Here is an 11,673-nt window from a genome sequence, read left to right as displayed (position 1 = left end):
GGGTCTTCGTTTCTGTGCGAGGGTTTCCTCTAGTTGTGGCAAGTGGGGTCCACTCTTCATCGCGGTGCGCGGGCCTCTCACTATCGCGGCCTCTCTTGTTGGGGAGCACAGGCTCCAGACGCGCAGGCTCAGCAATTGTGGCTCACGGGCCTAGTCGCTCCACGGCATGTGGGATCCTCCCAGACCAGGGCTCGAACCCGTGTCCCCTGCATTGGCAGGCAGATTCTCAACCACTGCGCCACCAGGGAAGCCCTACAATTTTTAAAGGTTACTTTCCATTTACAGTTACTACAAAACATTGGCTATATTCCCTGTGTTGTATAATACATCCCTGAGCCTATCTTATACCCAGTAGTTTGTGCCTCCCACTTTCCCACCCCCATAGTGCCCTCCCCCACACGCTCGTAACCACTACTTTGTTTTCTATATCTGAGTCTGCTTCTTTTTTGCTATATTTACAAGTTTGTTGTATTTTTTTTTGGCTGTGTTGGGTCTTCGTTTCTGTGCGAGGTTTTTCTGTAGTTGCGGCAAGCGGGGGCCACTCTTCATCGCAGTGCGCAGGCCTCTCACTATTGCAGCCTCTCTTGTTGGGAGCACAGGCTCCAGATGCGCAGGCTCAGTAGTTGGGGCTCACGGGCCTAGTTGCTCCGCGGCATGTGGGATCTTCCCAGACCAGGACTCGAACCCGTGTACCCTGCATTGGCAGGCAGATTCTCAACCACTGTGCCACCAGGGAAGCCCCCTGTTGTATTTTTAATATTCTACATATAAGCAATATCATACAAATACTGATTTGTCTTTCTCTGTCTGACTTATTCACTTAGCATAATGCCCTCCAAGTCCATCCATGTTGCTGCAAATGGCAAAATTTCATTTTTTATGGCTGAGTAGTATTCCATTGTATACATATACTGCATCTTCTTTATCCATTCATCTATTGATGGACACTTAGGTTGCTTCCGTATCTTGGCAGTTGTAAATAATGCTGCTATGAACATTGGGGTGCATGTATCTCTTTGAATTAGTGTTTTTTGGGGCGTATATACCCAGGAGTGGAATTTCTGGGTCATACGGTAGTTCTGTTTTTAGTTTTTTGAGAAACCGCCACACTGTTTTCCACAGTGGCAGCACCAATTTACATTCCCACCAACAGTATAGTTTGTACATTCCTTTAAAACAAACACTCGACCTTGGTCATTTCACGGTCATTCTGGTCCATCGATTGGATGCATCAGAATCACTTGGAGAGCTTTGTACAATAGAGATTTCCAACCCTGCCCCCAGATATTTAGATTCAGCAGAGCTAATACGGGGCCCGGAACTTTATTTTTAAAAATCTCTCCAGCTGAATCTAATACAGATCCCAAATTTGGGAACCATGCCATGGTACACCTTATGACAATGCTGTGCACAGAGTAGTTACTCAGTAAATACCTGTTGAAGTAAATTAAATTAGGTGCTTTTATCTTTGTGGCCTCCCTAGCACCTCATTTAGTGCTACATTCAATATTTGTTCAAAAATTTTCATCATAGCCATTTTCCCATTGTCCCCACATCTTCTCACACCCTTGAAGTAACCATCAGGTCCTTTACTATCTTTTTGGTTTAACATTCCAGGAATCACCAGGCCCTTCCAATTCTTCTACAGAAAATTTTCTCAGATCAGCCCCTGTTCTCTGCATTTATAATGTTTTCCATTCTGATAGGTCTTATCATACAAATGGATTATTGCTGGGAAAAGCCAGCCTATTGTTTCCACTACCACAAACTGCTATTATTCACCAAGCTTAGAAAAGAATAGACTCCAAATGCCACTTTTATCCTGATAGTCTACAGCCAACAAGCTACATTGGTAGCCAGAAAATGTGAAATTTGCTTGTGAGTGACTCTAAAGCTGTGATATTTACCAGGATTCCACAAAGAGACTTTTAATTATACATTTGCCTGAGCATCACCTCCAGAAATTCTGAATCTTTAGATCTAGGGTGAATCTCTAATATTTTCTATTTTAATCATTTCCCCTAGCATTTCGTGGGGCTCAAAGTTTAAGAACTACCATGGTATGCCATGGGCAAAAGTTACCTGGAATTACAGTTTGGCTGAGATCCCATACAAGGTTAAACAAGAGGCTAGTAACTTTTGGGGGCAGGCAGGGGGAATCAGGGGATGGGGGAGGGAATTTCCAGGACACACGGAAAGGAAAAAAGCCAAAAGCTCTGGGAACAATGCGTAATGTATTTAAAAGGTCTTGTGATAGTGAGAGAATATGGTGACAGATTAAAAAAAGTCACAGACTTGTTTACAGATAAAAAGACTGCTCAGGCCAATTTGTAGACAGAACTTGGCGTATGTTTTTTATAACCTTTAGGTAAATTATCATTGCTGGATACAGTATCAGCTGATTTATTTGTAAAACCAAAAATAGAAGCATTGAGTTTAAATAGCTCAAATAAAGCTAAAAATCTTGCAAGAATCGTATGACACAAGTGATGAAGTAAGGTAGGGGAACTAGATTATTTTGAAGAATAAATTAATATTTTACTAACTTCCAAGATACACTTTATTAGGATTTTCACTAAGAGGGAATCATTTTCCCCGGGGGATGAATATCCTTAAAGTGGAAGTGGTGTTATTTCACAGCAATTTATTTTCAATTTGTCAGCATCTCAAGCTGGAAAGCAGGATGTCACAATGTTCTCTACTGAGAGAGGGAAACACTTTGTAAAGTACCATAATATTAAGATGATATAAATGTCTACGTGTGGTAATTCAGTTCACTGCTTTGGTTGATGTTTTATTTCAGATCTTTAAAATGCTATATTCAACTGAGCCAACTGCTATGCTCAAGATCACTTACAAAAAAATGTTGGAATCACTTTACAACACGGTCTTGATTTGGGGCTAGGAGGAAAGAAAATGAGTGGTCACAGAATCTCCACTTGTCATGTTTTTTTGAGTGAAGACAGCTATGCTGTAGTGAAAAAAGCTTTAAACTTGGATTCAAGGTTGAGTTACAGTCATGACCTGCTGTCAACTGTATGCCAATCTCCACCTTTCTCACACCCTCACAGCCGCACCCCAAACGGGATCCAAGCACTGTTCCCCAGCTGCCCAGAGCGCTGGATGCTGAGAGCTCACAGCTAGGATCTTCCCTTGCAATTACCTTTGGTCAAAGAGACCTGCTTCACCTGAGGTTCCTCTCCTTTCTTGCATCCAGTGACTGATCCAGGCCAGGGTACATTTCCGAAGGGCCATCCCAGACTCAGAGCTCCCCATAGGATCGGTTAAGGTCTCTAGTGTAACCGTACAGCAGTTCGATTTCTCCCTCTCTCCAGTCCTGTTCCCACCATCCCCTTGAAATGTGATGATCTTGAGAGTATTCTCCAATAAACCTAAACTCAGGTCTTCATTTCAAGGTCCACTTCAGGGAAACTTGACTGAAGATACCTGTGGAAATGAAGACTAACCAAATGAGGGCAAACAAAGGCTATTTACTCAGAGCTTCCTAAAGAAAGCAAGGGAGTCAACCGCCAACACGTGTGTTTCAACAGAGACTCAGGAAGGCAGAGGAGTGGGAAAGCTTTATATTGGAAAAAGAGGAAGGCTTCAGGTGTGCCGTAACTCAGCGGTCCCCAACCTTTTTGGCACCAGGGACCGGTTTCATGGAAGACAATTTTTCCATGGACCGGCAGGTGGGGGATGGTTTCGGGATGACTCAAGCGTGTTACATTTATCGTGCACTTTATTTCTATTATTATTACATTGTAATATATAATGAAATAATTATACAACTCACCATCATGCAGAATCAGTGTGAGCCCCAAGCTTGTTTTCACTTGCCACTCACTGATAGGGTTTTGATAAGAGTTTGCGTACAATTGATTTATTATGGTCTCTGTGCAGTCAGACCTCTCTGCTAATGATGATCTGTATTTGCAGCCGCTTCCCAGCGCTAGCATCACCGCCTCAGCTCCACCTCAGATCACCAGGCATTAGATTCTCATAAGGAGCGCGCAACCTAGATCCCTCGCATGCGCAGTTCACAGTAGGGTTCGAGCTCCTATGAGAATCTAATGCTGCAGCTGATCTGACAGGAGGCGGAGCGCAGGTGGTAATGCGAGCGATGAGGAGCAGCTGTAAATACAGATGAAGCTTCGCTAGCTCGGCCGCCACTCACCTCCTGCTGTGCGGCCCGGTTCCTAACAGGCCATGGACTGGTACCGGTCCGTGGCCCGGGGGTTGGGGACCCCCGCCCTAACTGAAGGCTGTTGGCCTGAGGAAGATGCAGGTGGGCTGACCGGAAGCGGGGCATCCTATAATGGTTAGGGGTGCGTGTTTGACTTTCTCCGGTTGGTCCTAAGTTAAGAAGGGGGCCAAAAATTAGGGAAGTTGTCAGTTATTAACCACATCTTTGTTTACACATGTATAAGTTGAGGAAAATAATATCTGCCCCATGAGATAGTTGGATTAAAGGACCTGATTTTTTTTTTGGCTGCGTTGGGTCTTTGTTGCTGCGCGCGGGCTTTTCTCTAGTTGTGGTGAGCGGGGGCTACTCTTTGCGGTGCGCGAGCTTCTCATTGCGGTGGCTTCTCTTGTTGCGGAGCACGGGCTCTAGGCGCACAGGCTTCAGTAGTTGTGGCACGCGGGCTCAGTAGTTGTGGCTTGTGGGCTCTAGAACACAGGCTCAGCAGTTGTGGCACATGGGCTTAGTTGTTACGTGGCATGTGGGATCTTCCCGGATCAGGGCTCGAACCTGTGTCCCCTGCGTTGGCAGGCAGATTCTTAGCCATTGAGCCACCAGGGAAGCCCCTGATGTTTACTAGGTTGTAGGGTGTTATTATTATTATTATTAATTATTATTATCATAGACAATATTTTTAAACATGTGAGATTACCTAATTAAGAATTTGGAGTCTGATCTAATAGGGAAGAAATGAATTTGAATATACTTCCTGATATACTATATCCTGAAGTAAAAATGAAAAAAACACAAATTTTGACTCCTTTCTTTTTCATGTTTTGCTCACACTCTGGCAGAACATCTTGTTGACTCTACCTTAAAACATATACAGAATTCAACCACTTCTCACCACCTCCCTGATACCAACTACCCTGCAAGCCACCATTATTGCAAACATCCACCAACTGTCTCCTTGAGTCTCCCAGATTCTACCCTTGCCCACATATAATTCAGCAGTCAGAGTGATATGGTTATAATGTAGGTCAAATCACATCACCCCTCTGCTCCAAAACCCTTCAATGGCTTCCCATTTCTTTCAGAGTAAAAGCCCAAGTCCTTATGATGGCCTTCAATGACCTGTGTTTGGCCTTCCATTAGCTCCCTCACCTCACCCTGTTCTCCTTGCCCACTTGATCACACCACTCCAGTTTCACTGTCCATCTCGCTATTCCTGGAGCACATCAGGCACACTCGCCTCCAGGGTTTTGCCCTGGCTGGCCCCTCTGCCCGGCAGTCTCTTCCCCTGAATATCCGAATGGCTAACTCCTACAGTGCCTTCAAATCTTAGCTCAAATGTCATCTTCTTGGCTATAATCAAAACGACAGATAATAAGTTTTTGGTGAGGATGTGGAGAAATTGGAACCCTGACGTATTACTGATGGTAATGTAAAATGATACAGCCACTTAGGAAAATGGTTCCCCCAAAAGTTAACATAGAGTTAACATAGAGTTAACCATATGACCTAGTAATTTCACTTCTAGGTTATATCCAAAAGAATTGAAAACATACATCCACACAAAAACCTGTATATGAATGTTCATAGCAGCATTTGAGAACAGCTAAAAAGTGGAAACAACTCAAATATCCATCAACTGATGAACAGGTAAACAAAATGTGGTATATCCATACAATGGAGTATTATTCAACCACAAAAACAAAGGAAGAACTGATACATGTTACAACAAGGATGACCCTTAAAAAATTATGCTAAGTGGGAGAAGTCAGAAGCAAAATGTCACCTACTGTACGATTCCATTTATATGAAATGTCCAGAATAGGCAAATCCATAGAGACAAGGTAGATGAATGGCTGGGGGTGGGGAATGACTACTAATGAGTACACGACTTTTCTACAGTGAAGAAATATTTTGGAATTTGATAGTGGTGATGGTTGCATAACCTTGTGAATACACCAAAAACCACTGAATTGTACACTTTAAAATGGTGAATTTTATGCTATATGAATTATACCTCAAGTTTTTAAAATGTCATCCTCTTAGTGAGACCTATGACCTATGAGACCTATGACAGTCTTGTTTAAAATTGCAGTCCTCCCATCCCCACTGCATCCCTCCCAGTTACTCTTCTCTGTTCTATCTTTTGCCATGACTTCTAACATAATATAGAATTTATTCATTTATTAGGTTTATTGTTTATCTGTCTCTTCCCATTGAAATGTAACTTCCACAAGAGCAGGGGCTAAACTGGGACTTCATAGACCACATTATCTATATGTGTAATATCAGAAAATATGTCCATTTGAACATGGGGATACTAGCACTAAGAAAAATTTCCTGAGAATGATTACTTTGCTCTGAATGTTGAAAGGCTGAAGAGGAATAAGCTATATCGTGGGTGAGAGAGTCAAAGTTTAAAAGGGGTAGGAAATCATGAGGGAGGAAAAGGGCTGGATCTCTGGGAGGCTTGTACCAAATAAAGGATTAAAAGGAAAAGAGGAAAACATGTTCCATGTATGGCAAGTGGGTTTCCCAGTTATGCTGACTAAAGTCATTCATATAGACCCTGTAACTATGCTAGGCTAGAGAGGAGAGAGCAGACTGAACAAATGTAGTAAGATGTCCAGTACTTACTGGGTCCCAAGGAAGCAAAATGAAATTCATTGGCTGGTGAAATTTAGCCTAAGGTTCTACTGCTCACCTTGGTTTGAGACTGAATGAGACAGTATCTTCAAATTAAGGGTCCCCAGGTCTATGGCCAAGCAGAACTGGGGAAAGGTAGAAATTGTCCACAGGACAATTAGTTTGCAATAGGGGATGGTGTGTGTGAGGGAGGCCTGTTAGTTACCTAGATGATTAGCTTCAATTTTGGCATAACTTCATGAAGTGTGAAACCATTTAAGTTTTAATATTTAGGTTTATTTTTTTTAATTTCAGTTTTTGAATTTCTTCTTCTACATGGTTTTTAGGACACTCAATATTCAATGTCACAGAATAGTTACTAACCAAGTGACACATGGTTTTTGTTTCAATTTGACTGCTTAGGAGGATGGTTTTTTTCTTTATTTCTCTTAATTTGTAACTGACTGATTTTATTAATATTGACTAATCTGCAAGTGATGTTGCTTAATAGGGCAAGGTGCAGAATAATCTAGCAGAGCCTATCCAGTCACCATTCCCCACTTCCTCTTCTTACTGTTCAGGTATCCACTCTTGCCCTGTGTGACTCTGGATCACATCCTAATTGGCCTAAGGCAATCATAGTGGCCCCTGATGGGCTTGCCAGTGATTGGTTTAGATGTAAACATGTGATTCAATTTTGACCAATGAGATTTAAAGGTTTATCTACTGGGGGGTGGGGGAGGGGAAGGAATGTTTCTGGGCAAAAGTTTCATCTTAAAAAGAGAAGGTAGGAAGAAAAGATCTTTTTTTTCTTTTCTTTTTTTCTTTACTGTGTGCGGGTTTGATGCTTGAAATTCTTTAGGTCATCTTACAACCACAAGAGAAATGTACAATCGAGTTTGGGCTTGCAACCATTAGGTCAAGGCCAGTAGATACCACAGAGAGAGAGAGAGAGAGAGAGAGAGAGAAACAGTCTGGTTGCTCAGTAACATCTGAAGTAACCCAGTCTACAGTCCTATGTATATTCTTATTGTTCAAGCCTCTTAGATTCAGATCTGAGGAGGGGAACTGAGGAGGCGGGGGCAGGGGTGGATGAGATCATTACTTTTCAAAGTTCAGTTTGATTTTTTTAACCGTGTTATGTATATGATTTAGAAAATAAGTTGAGTGATTTTTATTCTCTTTAGTAAGTGAATCCAGAGAAATCTTAAGTTTAATTTGTGGGTAGCTGCTATCTTGAAGTTAAATGGCAGCAAATCAAAGTTTTAATGGGTCTGTTATCAAGTACATAATTAAGTGTACTTGAGTGGAAGTTGGGCCTAGGTAGAGGATGAAGCTAGGTGTGCATGAGTTAAGGGAATTCTTTTAGTGATTGAACTACTGCTTTACCAAATGCCTGTGTTGTTCGTGCGGTCGTTTTGCCTTCCAGAATAAGAACAAGAAGTAGCGTCTACTGTGACATGTGAGTTTACTGAATGAAGAGCATTTGACTAATAAGCAGTCCCATCCAAGGCTAAATGTCCTACTGATTGTACTTGATGAGATCCAGGTCTTTTCAAAACAATACCAAATGTGATATTCTGACCAAACTGCACAGTTAATGTTCTTATGTGTGGATACAGAAATGATTTGTTTCTCATTTTCATAATTTCTTCCTTGAGATATGGTCTGTGAGGCACTAGGGGGAAAGAGAAAAGTCTTTTCTGAAAGTCCTCTGGCTTTTGGGGACTTTTAATGATACAAATCCCTTCCAAAAGTGAGTGTTTTCTTCACATTTGGAAAGGTGCATTCTTACCTCTCAGATTGAGGTAATCTCTCCAGGAGAGATTATGGCTGATTGGAGGGGAGAATAGTCATGTGGCTCCTGATACCTTCATGGCCTCTGATACTCAAGCTTTCATGTGCTTCTGTGAAAGGTGTTGAGGAAAAGAGAGTAGTGAGTGCCCTCTGACTACAGCTTTATGAGAGCATGAACCCAACCCAAATCTCCTTCGGAGATTTGGCAGAAAAGGCTGCATTCCATTTTAGGGCAGATTAATTTCAGCAAAATTCCATCCTCTTTAGTACAAAAGCACAAATATAAATAATAATAATATGAATAACAACAGTAACAATTATTGTAACTAATAATATAACAACACATATAATAATATTAAAATAGCAGTAATGGGCTTCCCTGGTGGCGCAGTGGTTGAGAATCTGCCTGCCAATGCAGGGGACACGGGTTCGAGCCCTGGTCTGGGAAGATCCCGCATGCCGCGGAGCAACTAGGCCCGTGAGCCACAACTACTGAGCCTGCGCGTTTGGAGCCTGTGCTCCGCAGCAAGAGAGGCAGCGACAGTGAGAGGCCCGCGCACCGCGATGAAGAGTGGCCCCCGCTCGCCGCAGCTAGAGAAAGCCCTCGCACAGAAACGAAGACCCAACACAGCCAAAAAATAAAAATAAAAAAAAAAAGAAAAGTAGGTAAACATATATATAAAAAAAAAATAGCAGTAATAATAGCAGTTATGTTGTTTACTGAATGGTTCCTATGCTCCGTGTACTATATTAAGCACTTCATATACATTTTATTATTTAATCCTCACAATTACTTCACAAGTCAGGTATTGTTGTTACCCTCATTTTTATACAGGGAGTAATTGAGGCACAGAGAGGATAAGTAGCTTGTTTACGGTCCCATGGTAAATGGTAGAGTCAGGATTTGAATCTAGACCTGTCTGGCTACAATACCTGCATCCTTCTCATGTGACACACAGCCCCTCAAAACTGGATTGTAAGCTCTGTAAGAGCAGGAACAATGCCATGTTAAGCCCTGTGCATTTAGCATCTAGTAGATTACTTACAAGATAGCAAGTGCTCAATAAATGTTTAGTAATGAATCAAGGAATTAACATTTGTTGTGTCAAGTACAGTTTCCACCAGTGCTGAAGCTTTCACATACCACCTACCATGTTGCCACTCTCTGGCATCATCTCCACCACTGATCACTACTTCCGGGAGCCACGCTGATGCAAAGGTCATTGACATAGTCTTGGAATGGCCAATGGCCCGCTCTTCACCCAGCCTGTCAGTGAGGCACAGTTACTGAGCTACTCCAGGGACTACAAACTTTTCTGCTTCCTCCACTGTCTACTCCCCACATTGAATCCCCTTCAGGAAGCCAAAGCAAGTCTAAAGTCCAGTAATTTTTTCTAATACTCAGGGCCACTCTGCACCAGAGAGTAGGGCTGGACCTCCCTTTTTCTTTCTTTCTGGGCATGAAGCCCACACTGCCTGTCTCAATCTGCCTGTGTTCCCTTTAGCTTCTGGCTGGTGAACTTGCCACACACCCAAAATTCAGATTTGGTCCCATGACTTCTTTTCATTTGGAAGAGCTTTTGCTACAGGTGATTGAAAAAGGAGCAAAGCAAATGGTTGCATAGTCTTATTTAATAGTAGAGGTTTAACAGTTGGGAGGTTTTTGTCTTCAATAGTATACCTAAATAATATTGGCTTAAAGAATAAGGACATTTATTACCTCATGTGATGAAATATCTGCAGCTAGGGTGGTTAGTTAAGCTCATTGATGTGTTTTGAGTCACCTTATCTTATATTTTCTTGGCTTTCGCCTTACGATCCCGAGATGGCTACTTCAAACATCTTCCCATGATACAACGTGCAACAGAAGAAAACAACAGAGGAAAAAATCTTTCTGAGAAACTCCCAGCGGACGTCGTCTTGGGAAACGCTTGGCCAGACCAGATCACAGGCCCCAACAAACCAATTACTGGTCCTGATCTGCCACCCTCCCCCCTCCCTTGTTCTTGTGAGCACAACAAACACTTACCCTGCCCAGCTGTCACCAGTGAATTTCTTCAATAGAAATCCAGTATACACAAAAGGTTAACAGTTACCTCTGGGTAGAGGGATTGTAAGTGATTTTTCTTCTTCAGAAAATTTTATGCAATGAGAATGTATTACCTTTTTTAAAAAGGTTTCATTTTAAAATAATTTCAAACTTATAGAAAATTTGCTAGAATGCTTAATGCCCATATATCCTTTACCCAGAATCACCAATATTTAACATTTTGCCACCATTTGCTTTCTTAATTTCTCTTTCTCTATATATTTTCTGAACCATTTGAAAGTCTGCATATATCATTTTTTTTACTCTATAATATTTGAATGTATATACCCTAAGAACAAAAATGTTCTCTTTCAGAACTGTTTTTTTATAACAGTATGGTGAAAAAATTTAGGAAACTTAACATTGACACATTACTTTAATCTACTACCCATATTCTTATCTTGTCAATTGTCCTTTATAGAAATTCTTTTCCAGGAAGGATCTAGTCCAGGATCAGATATTACTTGTCTTATTTGTTCATCTGGACAGCTTTCTCAATTTTCTTTGTTTTCATGCCACTGACATTTTTTAAGAGAAGACCAATTATTTTACATCATGTCCTCAGTTGGTGTTTGTTTGATGTTTCCTCATGGTTAGATTCAGATTATGCATTTTAGGCCAGAATGTTACCTAAGTGGTGTTGCGTCCTTCTCAGAGCATCATCATATCTGGAGGCATATAAAGTTCATCAGTTGGTTAAGATGTTGTCTGGTTTCCCCACTGATGCATGAATTTTTTCATATTTTAATAACTGGAAACTGAATTTAATAAAAAATTATACGTCATGCTCTCATTTGTACAAAGAACAGTCATTACACCCCCAACAAGAGTTACTGAATTTGAGACATAGAATGGGACTTTAAAGCATCACGTTGCAGGGAAGAAACTGAGGTCTGAAGAGGTAAAGTAACCTGTCCAATGTTAGTATCTAAGGCCAGAGTATACTCTTGTCTCTGACCTGCCACCA

Source organism: Balaenoptera physalus (genome assembly GCF_965194825.1).
Source record: "Balaenoptera physalus genome assembly, chromosome: 13".
Taxonomy (NCBI): Eukaryota; Metazoa; Chordata; class Mammalia; order Artiodactyla; family Balaenopteridae; genus Balaenoptera; species Balaenoptera physalus.
Note: the sequence above shows the minus strand (reverse complement) of the source record.